This window comes from Rhinopithecus roxellana, chromosome 12 (genome assembly GCF_007565055.1).
Source record: "Rhinopithecus roxellana isolate Shanxi Qingling chromosome 12, ASM756505v1, whole genome shotgun sequence".
Lineage (NCBI taxonomy): Eukaryota > Metazoa > Chordata > Mammalia > Primates > Cercopithecidae > Rhinopithecus > Rhinopithecus roxellana.
In genome coordinates, this window is record NC_044560.1 from 69,281,339 (window position 1) to 69,295,745 (window position 14,407).

The following is a 14,407-nucleotide window of genomic DNA, read 5'->3' on the forward strand; positions in this document are numbered from 1 at the left end:
TGGCAGATTTTATTTCCAAAGATGGCTGCAGTGGTATTTCCTAGCCCACATCCCTTCCAGAACCTTGCTACTCCCCATCAAGAGATGGAGTATAATTACCCTCCTCATGAATCTGGGTGGGCTAATGACTCACTTGTAACCAGTAGAATGTGGCAGAAGGGATACTGTGTGACCTCTGAAACTAGACTATAAAAGATGATGCAACTTTTGACTTTGAAATACTCCCTCTTGAACTCTTGAGTCTTCATGTAAGCAATCCAACTGCCCTGAGGCCTCCATGTTGTGAGGAAGCCCAAACTCAACCTCAAGGAGAGTTCTTGAGACTATATGAAGAGAGAGAGAGAGAGAGATGCCTGGCCAGCTCCAGCCACTCTCTGTCTGTACCTGCATGAAAGATCCCAAGCCTAGCCAAACCATTCCCAGATTCCTGACCCACAGAAACAATAAGAGATAATAAAATGTTGTTGATTTTTTTCTTAAGTTTAAATTTAAATTTTTTATTTTTAAAATTATTTTTATTTTTGCAGAGATGGGGTCTTGCTATGTTTGCTCAGGCTGGTCTCAAACTCCTGACCTCAAGTGTTCCTCCTGCCTGCATTTCCCCAAATGTTGGGATTACAGGCATGAATCACCGCACCTGTTGTTGATGTTTGAAACCACTAAATCTTGAGGGTGATTTGTTATGCAGCAGTAATAACCAGACGTGGACAGAAAAAGTAATAACTGCTTAGGGAAGCGTTTCCAGCAGACCCAGGGGCCAAACAGATATTGTTGTTCCAGTCCTTTCATGTATTGCTGCTAAATGAATATGAGAAGGGGCAGCAAAATATGGAACCATCAACTATACTGGAGACCTCAGTTGTCTCCTGGCCTGCCCGTGGTTAGTGGCAAAGTCTTCGGTAAGTCACTTGATCTCTTCCAGGTTTTCACTCTATCACCACAGGAATGGATTGGGTTATAAAGATATTGAAGGCTTCTTCCGGTTTTAAAGATTTTGTGGTTCTCACCTCTCTGCTTCTATGTATTAAGAATCACCATGTACTGTGTTTGAGATATCTTGGCAGGGGAGTCACAGTGGCCTTTTCTCTTAGTGGTATTGCCAAAAGGATATTATAATTTCTACAAGAAACTCATGCTACAAAGCAATAATGGGAATAGATTTGTAAAGTCCTTCACCTGTTCTTTCAGTCCTCTAACTTCCCTCTTTATCTCTTTTTACTTATGCATTCCTTCAATAAATATTTGCTAGACACTTGCTAGCATCAAGAACTGTTCTGAGCACTGGAGAGCAGCTGTGAGTAAGATAGAAATCGTTCTTGTCTTATGGAGCTTACATGCAAGTTGGGGAGGTGCAATAAACATCTCAGTAAACAAAATAAGCAAATAATTTTAGATAGCAATACATTCTATGAAGGCACTGGAACTTTGAGGGTGTTACTTTGGTTAATGATCAGGGAAAAATTCTCTGACAAAGCTAATTTGAGCTGAAACTTGAGCAATATGAAAAGCTGACACAAGAGAGCTCCAGACAGAGGGCACAACTTGGGCAAAGGCCCTTAGGCTGGTACAGTGTGGTTGTGTTTTGGGGAAGAGATAGAAGGCCATTGTGACTGCAGCAAAATGAACAAGGCAGAGCATTATATGGGAGGAAGTTGGAGGGATGGGTAGGGACCAGATTTAGTAAGGTTTTCTAGGGGTTAAACTCTTTGAATTTTACTCTAAGTGTGAATTAGAGAGTTTGTAGAAGCAAAATGATGTGATCTGATTTGTGGGGTTTTTTTTGGTTGAGTCTCACTCTGTCGCCCAGGCTGGAGTGCAGTGGCATGATCTTGGCTCACTGCAACCTCCACCTTCCGGGTTCACACCATTCTCCTGCCTCAGCCTCCCGAGTAGCTGGGACTATAGGTGCCTGCCACCATGCCCAGCTAATTTTTTTTTTTTTTTTTTTAGTAGAGACGGGGTTTCACCATGTTACTCAGGATGGTCTCGATCTTCTGACCTTGTGATCCACCCGCCTTGGCCTCCCAAAGTGCTGGGATTACAGGCGTGAGCCACCGCGCCCGGCCTGATTTGTGTTTTTAAAATACCACTCTGCAGTCCATGCCAGCCATCTGTTTGATGGTTTCCCAGATGGGGGTTTCAGCATACCTTGGCCACGCTGGCTAATGGCACTAGGTCAGGCTGCTGAGCTGCAGAGGGAGAAGTGTGGGCCTGGAAGAGGAGGCAACAGCTAAGCAAGAAGAATGCTGAGGAATTAGGAAGATGTTGAGGAAGCGGGGCTAATGTGTAAGGACCTGCAAACACTGACTCTGAATGAAACACAGGATCAAGGGTGGGAGAAATGAGACTGGAGAGAAGACAAGGGTCAGATCAGAAAAACAGTCTTGTCAACCAAGCTGAGGAGATTGGACTTAATCCTAAAGGCAATAGGTTTCTGATGACACAATCAGATTTCTGCTTTAGCTGTTATGTGGATGATGATTAAAGTGGGCAAACTAGGAGCAGAAAGACAAGCTAGGATTGTGACAGGAATCAGGGAAGAGATAGGTGGTGGCTTGGAGCAGGCTGGGAGCAGTGCGAACGAGGAAATTTAGTTGGGTCTGAGAGTGGATGAGGTTATAAACAATAGAATTTGGAGAGTAACTGTATGTGGGGAAGCAAAGGAGAGTGGGGTTTGGGAAGTGCAGACTTCTCTGACTCTCATGCTTTGAACACCAGAGGTGGAGGGGGCTTCTGGGGCCTCAAGTGAAGCAATCTCTTTTAGTCCCTCTGTCTCAGGTAAATACTCCCAGACTGTTGCCCGTGTTACTGGACATTGAGGAAAGAGATGAGAAAAGAAAGTAGAGGCCCTTTCCTGAAGGAGATAGAGCAAGATGATTTTCCAGTATTTGTGTTTGCAGTGTAAGAATTTAGTTAAGTCTACCTAGCTGCTAATGTTTTCCAGCTACTAAATCCAGTTCTTTTCCAATAATCATCATTAATAACCCTAATCTAACAGCAATGTGTAAAAGCAAGACTTTTGCTTTCGTTGTCTTCAAAATCTCCAGTGCAACATCACTGGGCACCTGCTCTCTGTCAAGCCTTAGAGAGACAAAGAGGAGCCAGGAGCTGGATAGAAAATCTCTTAGAAAAGAAATACCATTTGACCCAGCAATCCCATTACTGGGTATATGCCCAAAGGAATATAAATAATCCTGTTTTAAGGATACCTTCACACATATGTTCATTGCAGCACTATTCGCAATTGCAAAGACATGGAACCAACCCAATTGCCCATCAATGGTAGACTGGATAAAGAAAATGTGGTACATGTTTACCATGGAATACTATGCAGCCATAAAAAGAAATGAGATCATGTCCTTTGCAGGGATATGGATGAAGCTGGAAGCCATTATCCTCAGCAAACTAACACAGGAACAGAAAACCAAACACTGCATGTTCTCACATGTAAGTGGGAGCTGAACAATGAGATCACATGGACATAGGGAGGGGAACAACACATCCTGGGGCCTGTTGGGGTGGATGGGGCTGGGGGAGAGCATCAGGATAAATAGATAATGCATGCTCGGCTTAATACCCAGATGATGGATTGATGGGTGCAGCAAACCACCATGGCGCATGTTTACCTATGTAACAAACCTGTACATCCTGCGCATGTACCCTGAAACTTAAAATAAAAAAGTAAAAGGTGAAAAAAAACAAAAAAGGGAAAAAGAGAATCTCTCGGAAAAGCACTCTGTTTTGCAGATAATCTATCCGCCACCTCCTTCCCATCCTCCCTCTCCTGTGCCCCTACAGCATCTTGTCACTCTTCTTCTTAATAGTTTTTGAAAAGTTAACAGAGTGAAAAAAACAAGGTTTAGGCACACATCATAAAGAAAGCATATAAATATATATCTTGCAGCTTCAGCAACTTGAGTTCATCTCAATTTTCTTCAAGTCAGGGAAACAAAACATAAAAGTAAAACAGAGAAGCATTTCTCAGACCAGCCCTCAGTCTTGTTTTGAGAAAAGTCTCTCTGATTCTGGAGTTCAGAGATTACTAATGAATGTACAAGAGTGGAGCTCTTTGACATTCATTGCTTATGGTATTCTTAAGATCTCTATCTTTTTCACTGCATGGCCAGCAAAACTAGAAACTACTTAAGGCAAGTTTTTTTTTTTTTTTTTTTAGACTTTGTATAAGCTATAACCTTGTCTCCTAGGGCAGGGTTATAGAAACAGACCTCATTTAAAATCCCAAATCTGCTACCACCCAGTAGCTGTATGACGTCTTGGGGAGTGTTACTTAACTCCTCTAAGCCTCAGTTTCCTCATCTGTAAAATGGGGATAACTATGGTACCTACCTCATAAGGGAGTATTTAATGGTTAGGAGTACAGACTCTGGGAGCCAGACTGTCTCAGTTCCTACCTTACCGCGGCCACTTACCACGTGGCCTTATGCAACGATTTCACCTCTCTGACCTTCTGTTTCCTCCTCTGCAGAATGGACATAAGCAAGATGCCTGCCTCATTGGGTTGTTATGAGGGTTGTAAAGCATTTATAACCCTCTTGTATGAAGGGGTTCTCCCAAGAAGTGGGCCCCTAGGGAAGCACTCTTCACATAGCAAGTGCTTTTCCAGTATTTGCTAAATAAATAAAAAGGACATTTGAGAAGATTAAATAAGAAAAGGTATAAAGCCAAATGGCTAGCATAGAGTCAGTGATTGAGATTTGCAACCCCAGTCTGTACTCTGACCCCAGCCTGTCTCAGGACTGGGCACATGGTCAGTGTTAGGCAGGTATTGATTGGTGACACTCTAATCAACTCCAAGTGCCTCTGGGCCTCCAGGTTTATGTTCTTTCTTTGCAAGTATAAGCTGGTACTGATTTCAGAGCTTGTGAGGGGAGATGTGATTTTCCTTATTTACTAACATTTACTTGGACTGGTGTCTGGGACACCCAAAATATGTTATGAATCAGTCAGAGGATAACAAGATCTGCAGTACTGTACAGATTACTCACTAATTTGACATTTGGGGAATTTTTGCAAAATGTTAGGGAACATTTGACAAGATGCAAATTGCTATATCCATGAAGTACGTTTGACTCTGAGGATGGGTGGCACTCTCCCCTGATGTGGTGACATCCGTTCCTAGCACCAGCTGTTGCTTCCTGCAAAAGTAGCTTGTTCTGTTTTTCCCTCCTTGAAGCAAACAGTGCTGGGATTTTCCTCTGAAAACAACAAAAATTCGTCAAGCACCTTCTATGTGTCAGGTGTCTTGTGTCATTTAATATTCACAGTAATCCTATGACATACATACTACTAGCATCTCTATTTTTCCAGTGAGGAGTCTGGGATTCAGAGAGGTTAAGCAACTTGCTTAACACTACACAGCTCTGAAATTCCTAAGCTAGAATTTGAATCTGGGTTCAAATCTCCAAAGGCTGAATTCCAATCCAGCAACCTGTCTCTCACACCACCAGAGAGCATCACCAAGTTCTGACTGGGTACTCCCACAATTAGGAGGGATGGAGGAGAGAAAAATGTCTTGGTAAGTCTTAGTTTTAAACAACTGGTTGGCAACTCTGGCCATAAATATTAACACTTATTCTACACTGTTTTATACCAAGGCCTGAATTTGTTGGTAACCTAGTGCTTTGAAGAGCTTTCTCTTATTGTGACATTGTTTTCTAAGACAAGCCATGAAGACTGTGTTAGGGGAACAAGAACTGCCCACCCAGACCGCCATCCTCAAGGCACCGTTATCACTCTTGCATTATTTTTGGCATTGTACCATCTTACTGAGGCTTACCATACCCTGTGAGGCATATTTTCTCCTGGCTTCATATAGCTTATGGGAGAACCAAGGGGCATATGTGTAGGATCTCGGTGTGAGCAATATAGGATACCCAGAGAACAGGAAAAGGGCTCTTGGGAAAACTCTGGTTCCTAGGGGTGGCTCTCTGGGGAACCCAGTTGTGTGGGAGAGCCATCCCAAGCAGAGGGCTCTTAGAGAGGAACTACACACATCGAAAGCGCAAAAAAATGCCTTGTTCCAAAGCCATACTCTTCACTTACTATTTTAAATGAAAGAAAAATATATATTTCGCAAGAGGTAAGAGACTCCTAGGATTTTTAATTTGTTCCTTTCATTGTTCACTATCTTTGTAGGTATGTTGTCAGGCCTGCCCAAATGAATGGTCGCTTTCTCAAGACAGAAATTGAATGCTCTATACCTTGTGTTCACCCCAAACTGCCTTGTAGTGTTGTGTATGTGGTAAGTGCTTAGTAACTACTTGTTGAAATGAAAGTGACCCGTGGAAAAAATCCATCCAATGAATTTTAATTTGTTAGTACTTTAAGTATTGATAGTGACTAGGTTCTTTTCTTTCCTATTTAGGAACATTTAGAGTAGGGTTTTTTTTTTTTTTCAATAATGCTGTAAAAAATGAAATAGAGATATATTTCCAATATCTGGAGCAAAAAAGCCAGAACAAAAATTTCTCACCTTTTTGACTATGGAATTCTTTTTTTAAATTATTATTATTATACTTTAAATTCTGGGATACATGTGCAGAATGTGCAGGTTTGTTACATAGGTATACACGTGCCATGGTGGTTTGCTGCACCCATCAACCTGTCATCTACACGAGGTATTTCTCCTAATGCTATCTCTCCCCTAGTCCTGCACCCCCTGACAGGCCCCAGTGTGTGATGTTCCCCTCCCTGTGTCCATGTGTTCTCATTGTTCAACTCCCACTTATGAGTGAGAACATGCAGTGTTTGGTTTTCTGTTCCTGTGTTAGTTTGCTGAGAATGATGGTTTCCAGCTTCATCCATGTCTCTGCAAAGGACATGAACTCATCCTTTTAAATGGCTACATAGTATTCCATTGTGTATATGTGCCACATTTTCTTTATCCAGTCTATCATTGATGGGCATTTGGGTTGATTCCAAATCTTTACTATAGTGAATAGTGCCGCAATAAACATATATGTGCATGTGTCTTTATAGTAGAATGATTTATAATCCTTTGGGTATATACCCAGTAATGGGATTGCTGGGTCAAATGGTATTTCTGGTTCTAGATCCTTGAGGAATCTCCATACTGTCTTCCACAATAGTTGAACTAATTTACACTCCCACCAACAGTGTAAAAGCGTTCCTATTTCTCCACATCCTCTCCAGCATCTGTTGTTTCTTGACTTTTTAATGATCGTCATTCTAACTGGCATGAGATGGTATGTCACTGTGGTTTTGATTTGCATTTCTCTAATGACCAGTGATGATGAGCTTCTTTTCATATGTTTGTTGGCCACATAAATGTCTTCTTTTGAGAAGTGTCTGCTCATATCCTTTGCCTACTTTTTGACGGGGTTGGGTTGTTTGTTTTTTTCTTGTAAATTTTTTTAAGTTCCTTGTGGATTCTGGATATTAGCCCTTTGTCAGATGGATAGATTGTAAAATTTTTCTCCCATTCTGTAGGTTACCTGTTCACTCTGATAGTTTCTTTTGCTGTGCAGAAACTCTTCAGTTTAATTAGATGCCATTTGTCAATTTTGGCTTTTGTGGTCATTGCTTTTGGTTTTTTAGTCATGAAGTCCTTGCCTATGCCTATGTCCTGCATGGTATTGGCTAGGTTTTCTTCTAGGGTTTTCATGGTTTTAGGTCTTACATTTAAATCTTTAATGCATCTTGAATTAATTGTTGTATAAGGCCTAAGGAAGGGGTCCAGTTTCAGTTTTCTACCTATGGCTAATCAGTTTTCTCAACACTATTTATTAAATAAGGAATGTTTTCCCCATTGCTTGTTGTTGTCAGGTTTGTCAAAGATCAGATGGTTGTAGATGTGTGGCGTTATTTTTGAGGCCTCTGTTCTGTTCCATTGGTCTATATATCTCTTTTGGTACCAGTACCATGCTGTTTTGGCTACTGTAGCCTTATAGTATAGTTTGAAGTCAGGTAGTGTGATGCCTCCAGTTTTGTTCTTTTTCTTAGGATTGTCTTGGCTGTATGGACTCTTTTTTGGTTCCATATGAAATTTAAAGTAGTTTTTTCTAATTCTGTGAAGAAAGTCAATGGTAGTTTGATAGGGATAGCATTGATTCTATAAATTACTTTGGGCGGTATGGCCATTTTCATGATATTGATTCTTCCTATCCATGAGCATGGAATGTTTTTCCATTTGTTTGTATCCTCTCTTATTTCCTTGAGCAGTGGTTTGTAGCTGTCCTTGAAGAGGTCCTTCACATCATTTGATTCTCTTTGTAGCAATTGCGAATGGGAGTTCACTCATTATTTGGCTCTCTGTCTATTATTGGTGTATAGGAATGCTTGTGATTTTTGCACATTGATTTTGTATCCTGAGACTTTGCTGAAGTTGCTTGTCAGCTTAAGGAGATTTTGGGCTGAGTTTTCTAAATATACAATCATGTCATCTGAAAACAGGGACATTTTGACTTCCTCTCTTCCTATTTGAATGCCCTTTATTTCTTTCTGTTGCCTGATTGCCCTGGCCAGAACTTCCAATACTGTGTTGAATGGGAGTGGTGAGAGAGGGCATCCTTGTTTTGTGCCGGTTTTCAAAGGGAATGCTTCCAGCTTTTGCCCATGCAGTATGATATTTGCTGTGGGTTTGTCATAAATGGCTCTTATTATTTTGAGATATGTTCCATCAATACCTAGTTTATTGAGAATTTTTAGCATGATGGGGTGTTTAATTTTATCCAAGGCCTTTTCTGCATCTATTGAGATAATCATGTGGTTTTTGTCATTGGTTCTGTCTATGTGATGGATTACATTTATTGATTTGTGTATGTTGAACCAGCCTTGCATCCCAGGGATGAAACCCACTTGATCGTGGTGGATAAGCTTTTTGATGTGTTGCTGGATTCAGTTTGCCAATATTTTACTGATGATCTTCGCATAGATGTCCATCAGGGATATTGGCCTGAAATTTTCTTTTTTTGTTGTGTCTCTGCCAGGTTTTGGTATCAGGATGATGTTGGCCTCATAATCTTAGCAGTTGTAACTCAATTAAGAGTGCTAATTCCAAATGCAAACTGGTGTATAGATGGGTTTATTTTTCTGGGACTTAATTACTCTAGAAGTGGTCCAAGTAAAGCTGGCCTTGTTTAAAGTCTCTTTGAACACTGTCTAAATGGTCTCCTAAATGTCATCTTTAGAGGCAAGGAGACAGCATAGGCTAGCGAGTCTAGCACTGCCCTGGTTATCTGTAGGCCTTGGTACTAAGTCTGGATTTGTTTCTAACTGGCCAGTTAAGCTGATTCAGGTCTCTAAAGCACTCTGAACTCATCTGTAAAATGGGGAAATTGAATGAGATGACCTCTCAACCCTTTCCAGGCTTTGTATTCTTCAGATCCCTGGTAGTTTGAAGGTGGAAGGTGCCACTAAGCTTCTCATGATGCCCAACCACTGCCTGCACCACCCAGCTCTCTAAGGGTTGTGCTCAAAACATTGCTTTGGGCCTCTCTGGAGAAGGGGCTTTCGTTTTCAGTGTCCTATTATTAACCTTTTTCCAAGCTCTATTTTCCAAGTTTAGGTTGGCTCATCAGAGTTGAACATGGACTGTTTGGATTTTTGCCCAATCTGTTCTCTGAGTCTGATAGCACATTCATTACTCCCTGCCCATGGTTTCTGCTAAATGACCTCGTTAGTGCTCTAATTACATGTTGCTCTTCAGAAAGTTGGGGGTGGTGGATGAGTTAAGAAAGGCTGAGTACTGAGATGGAGTACATTGTAAACACACTGAATGACGCCTACCTTCCCCTGGCCTGATTACCCATGGGGAGTTGGAAGGGAAGAGTTATGCTTTTCCTCTTCTCTTCCTTCTTCAGTACACATCAAAACATAATAATAACACACACCAAATGTGTTGGTAGTAGTTGGTAATACATGCATTTGAAAGCTGGATGGTGATATTTCTACAACTTAATTTATGTGGAATGAGAGAATGAAAAAAACAGAAAACCAAAACAACCTAAAGAAGAAAGAAATGAAAACAAATGTTTTTCTGAGCACCTACCATGTGCTCATGGAGGTTTTTGTTTATCCTGCCAACAACCCTATGGGCTAGTTATGCTAGTACTAATGAATAAGTAGGGTCAGAGAGGCTTAATTATTTTCCAAGGTGACAAAACAAGTATTTGGGCGCATTGGGAATTGAACCCAGGTGTGTCTGATTCCAAATCTCAATATTCCATGCTACCTCTCCATTCATTCATGCATTCATCCAACAATAGAATAGAGATCATACTCTGATCATACTCTGATCATACTCTGATCATACTCTGATCTCTATTCTATGACTAAATATAATCTCAGAGTTTCTGTACTACTATTTCAGAATTAATTCTACAAATTCCTCAGATGAATCTAAATGCGTAGTGGTATATTCTTCCCTTGTGATTTTCTCTGTCCATTTAGGTTTCTTATACTTCTGCCTTGGAGATCAGATCACAGATCTGAGATGCAAGACCCTGAGGGGTTTATTTATTTATTTAGAGACGGAGTCTCGCTTTGTCACCCAGGCTGGAGTGCAGTGGCGCGATCTCGGCTCGCTGCAAGCTCCACCTCCCAGGTTCACGCCATTCTCCTGCCTCAGCCTTCCGAGTAGCTGGGAGTACAGGCGCCCGACCACACCTGGCTAATTTTTTGTATTTTTAGTAGAGGCAGGATTTCACCATGTTAGCCAGGATGGTCTTGATCTCCTGACCTCATGATCCACCCGCCTCGGCCTCCCAAAGTGCTGGGATTACAGGCATGAGCCACCGCACCCGGCCTCTGAGGGGTATATTTAAAGATTACCCTGAGCTAACTTCTTATTTTTCCATTAAGAAAACAAGTTCAATGACTTGTTGAAGTGGTTAAGTAGGGCCTGTTCTTTTCACTATGCTGTATAATGGGGATGCCAAGAGCAGAGTTGAATTTACTTGGGGTACAGAGAAAGGATGATTGTGTGTCATAACAAACATGAAGAATTTCAAATGCTTTATGGGACAGTTCACCTTGGGCTGTGTGTGCACATGACAAGAAGTTCTATACCCATCACGCATGGAGACTGATTAGCAAGTGACTTTAACTTAAGCCTGTTAACTACAAAACCACGAGGGTCAAATTTTAATGAAAGAGAACTTGTCTTCCAGACTGGATATCTTAAGTGTGTGTTGTTTGTTTGTTTGTTTGTTTGTTTTCTGAAGCTTCCTGTTGGGTGATGTTGAGGTGAACTAGTAGAGTCAAATCTTTTACTTGTTTCTCCCGAATTCTCATGGCCACATTTTTCTGAAAGTGGCAAATGCAGTATGTTGAGTGATGAGAGACGTTCACACTTAGGACAGAATAGCTGATGTGATAGTAATGTTAACAGGATGCAACTTCAACCATGTGATGAACTTTCTTAAAACAGGGGTTCTTACCCATCTGATTACTAATTAGTATTTCAACATAGCAATTGGAATTTGCAAACCAAGCATCTTAAAACATGTGAGTGTTGTTTGTTTGACAGACTGTCAAGACTCGTGTGCAGGCTTAAGGTATTAGTTTATTCTATAGCAATCAAGTTGTTATTGTAACTACAAGAAAACTGGAAAAATAAGAATTTTCACAGTCAAATCATCCATTGGAAAGAAATTATAGAAAAAAAAAAAAAACCAAAGAACAAAACTTTGAGCTATACTCTCAATCTATATAGTATGTTTGCTGAATTGGGGGTGTGAAACAGCAGGAAACCATTACTGCATGTGATCATAGTTGTAATGATTCTACTATAACATAATAAACCTATACTATGTATGCCTCAAAATAAATTATAGATCCCATAGTAAAAAGCAACTTCTTATTCAACATTTATCAATTGGGAGAACTGCTCCCTTCTTCTGCAAAAAAGTCATTAAGCTGCATGTTTCACCACAGAATAACTTTTGGAAGAATTATTTAAACCTTCTACTTGCATTCCTCTTCTATTTTTAATAACCAAAAACATACACAAGAGATGTAAATATACCTCCAGAATTTTTGAATGACTGGACAAAGCAGTGTTAAAAATTCAACAGCACTAATTACTAGCTGAGCAGTATAAAAACCTCTGAATAAATGTCAGCCTAGGAGATAAGCTCTTATCTTAATCTAATGACTCCACAGACTTAATTTGTCAGGCCAGCCTAGTTGATGAAAAACAGGTTTCTATTCTCCAGTGTTAGCAGGAACATCTTTCCAAATCTTTGAAGTTGGATAGTAATACCATCAGTGTCATCCTGTAAAAATCTTGTGACCAAGCCAATTTAATTCCTATTGTCCTGTTACACTAATTAAAATTGTTCCATCCCTCTTGGACAAATATCTAACAGTGAAACCACTGTATTTTTACATTTGCTACATTTTGAACTAACCCTCAAGTCCCCGTGTTTTGTGCTTTTTTTCCCTCATGGTATTGGATCATCAGGGACCATCTATCTTCTTTTGAGAAAGCTGATATTTCCAGAGAAATCCATTAATTCAGAGGAATCCGTTAATTGACAGGCTGTGTAGCAGAGTGGTTACGAGTATGGACTCTGAGATAGTAAGGCCTGGGGAAATTTTTGCTCTGTCATTTGCAAGCTGTGTGACTTTGGGTAAACTTTCTAAACTTTCCTAACCTCAATTTAATTATCTGTAAAATGAGGGATAATCATAGATATTGTGAGGGTTAAATAATATAATCCATATTAAGAATTTAGAGTGCCTGGCCGGGCGCGGTGGCTCAAGCCTGTAATCCCAGCACTTTGGGAGGCCGAGACGGGCGGATCACGAGGTCAGGAGATCGAGACTATCCTGGCTAACACGGTGAAACCCCGTCTCTACTAAAAAATACAAAAAACTAGCCGGGCGAGGTGGCGGGCGCCTGTAGTCCCAGCTACTCGGGAGGCTGAGGCAGGAGAATGGCGTAAACCCGGGAGGCAGAGCTTGCAGTGAGCTGAGATCTGGCCACTGCACTCCAGCCTGGGTGACAGAGCAAGACTCCGTCTCAAAAAAAAAAAAAAAAAGAATTTAGAGTGCCTGAGTCTTATACTTAAAGTTATTAATTCATTAACTCATTAGTTCATTCAACCAACAAATACATACTGAGTACTAACAAGTCTATAACACATGCTAAGTGTTATAGGATATAAGAAGAACCAAAAGGTGAGGCCTTTTGCCTTTGTAGGACTTTGAATAAACTTTCTGCTTGAGGAAGCCCAAGCCTGACATAATGAACTAATCTCACTACACCTGAATAGGATTGCCACAGATTTATCAGGACTTTCCACCTAAACTCCATTGTGAACCCTGTGGCTGGCTTTTCAGTAAAATGGGGATGTAAATTTCCATCTCCAAAGTGTGTTATGCACATGGCATAAGATAATATATGGGGGACAACCAGATGTTGGTGGCCTCTCAGTTCCTTGTCTCTCTCATCCCTGTGGCCCACAATCACACGCATGGTACTCATGATACAAACATATCTAGTGAGTTCTCCCATCTTGTTTCATCCTAGTATTGTCAGTCAGTGTAATGTCCCTCAAAGCAGTCCATACCCTCTCTGCTCAATCTCCTTCTGATGACTTGAGCTGCACCCTATTGATGCTATGTTTTTTTTTGCATGGCACTTGAAGATACTTGTTGATCATTGTTTCTTTGATTTCTCATTGTAATGGAATGTGATGACACAATTTCTCTCAAACGTCTTGAGATTCATGCATATACTTAAAAAGTGGCACGCACCTGTAGTCCCAGCTACACGTGAGGCTGAGGCAGGAGAATCGCTTGAACCTGGCAGGCAGAGGTTGCAGTGAGCTGAGATCGCGCCACTGCACTCCAGCCTGGGCTACAGAGTGCTACTCCATCTCAGAAAACAAAACAAAAAAAAGTATGTACAGAGAGGCTATACTAGGAATCCCACTAGGTATTCAGATACCCAAATATGTAAGATGCAGCCCCTACCCTTTGGGAACTTGGCAGTGTGAGGTACATGCTGTGACAGAGACGCCTGGTGTTCAGGGGGAGCAGATTGGGTAGTGGAAAGGGGGGCATTCAACTCAGACTGACACTCAGGGAAGGTTCTCCGGAGGAGAGGAATAGGGCTTACCTCTGAAAACTCATCAACAGTCCATTGAGGAAAAGTGTTGGGAAAGGATTCCAGGTTGAGAAATCAGTGTGTGCACATGGAAGGAAGTGGTTCAGTAGAAGAGAGAAGGACCTGGGTGGCGGCGTGCTGGGAGATGAGGTGACACTGAAAAATCATAAAGGTCTTATGTGATGAGGAGTTAGAACTCCATCCTGCAAGCAACAGGACCCATTGATAAATTGTAAGGCTGTTAATTTTCATTAACATGGGTCTGGGGCCCAGAAAGCAGTTTGTGTCTGTGTTTTGGGTTTCTCCTGACCA

General features: G+C 41.1%; 1 long non-coding RNA gene across 1 annotated transcript in view; it reads right to left on the bottom strand.

Moving 5' to 3' along the window:
* LOC104654094 overlaps window positions 1-14,194 on the bottom strand; it is an 18,885-nt gene extending 4,691 nt beyond the window's left edge. Inside the window, exon 1 of the long non-coding RNA XR_746775.1 lies at window positions 14,108-14,194. This is a non-coding gene — a long non-coding RNA (uncharacterized LOC104654094). The remainder of the gene's footprint in view (window positions 1-14,107) is intronic.
* Between the last annotated feature and the right edge of the window lie 213 nt (window positions 14,195-14,407).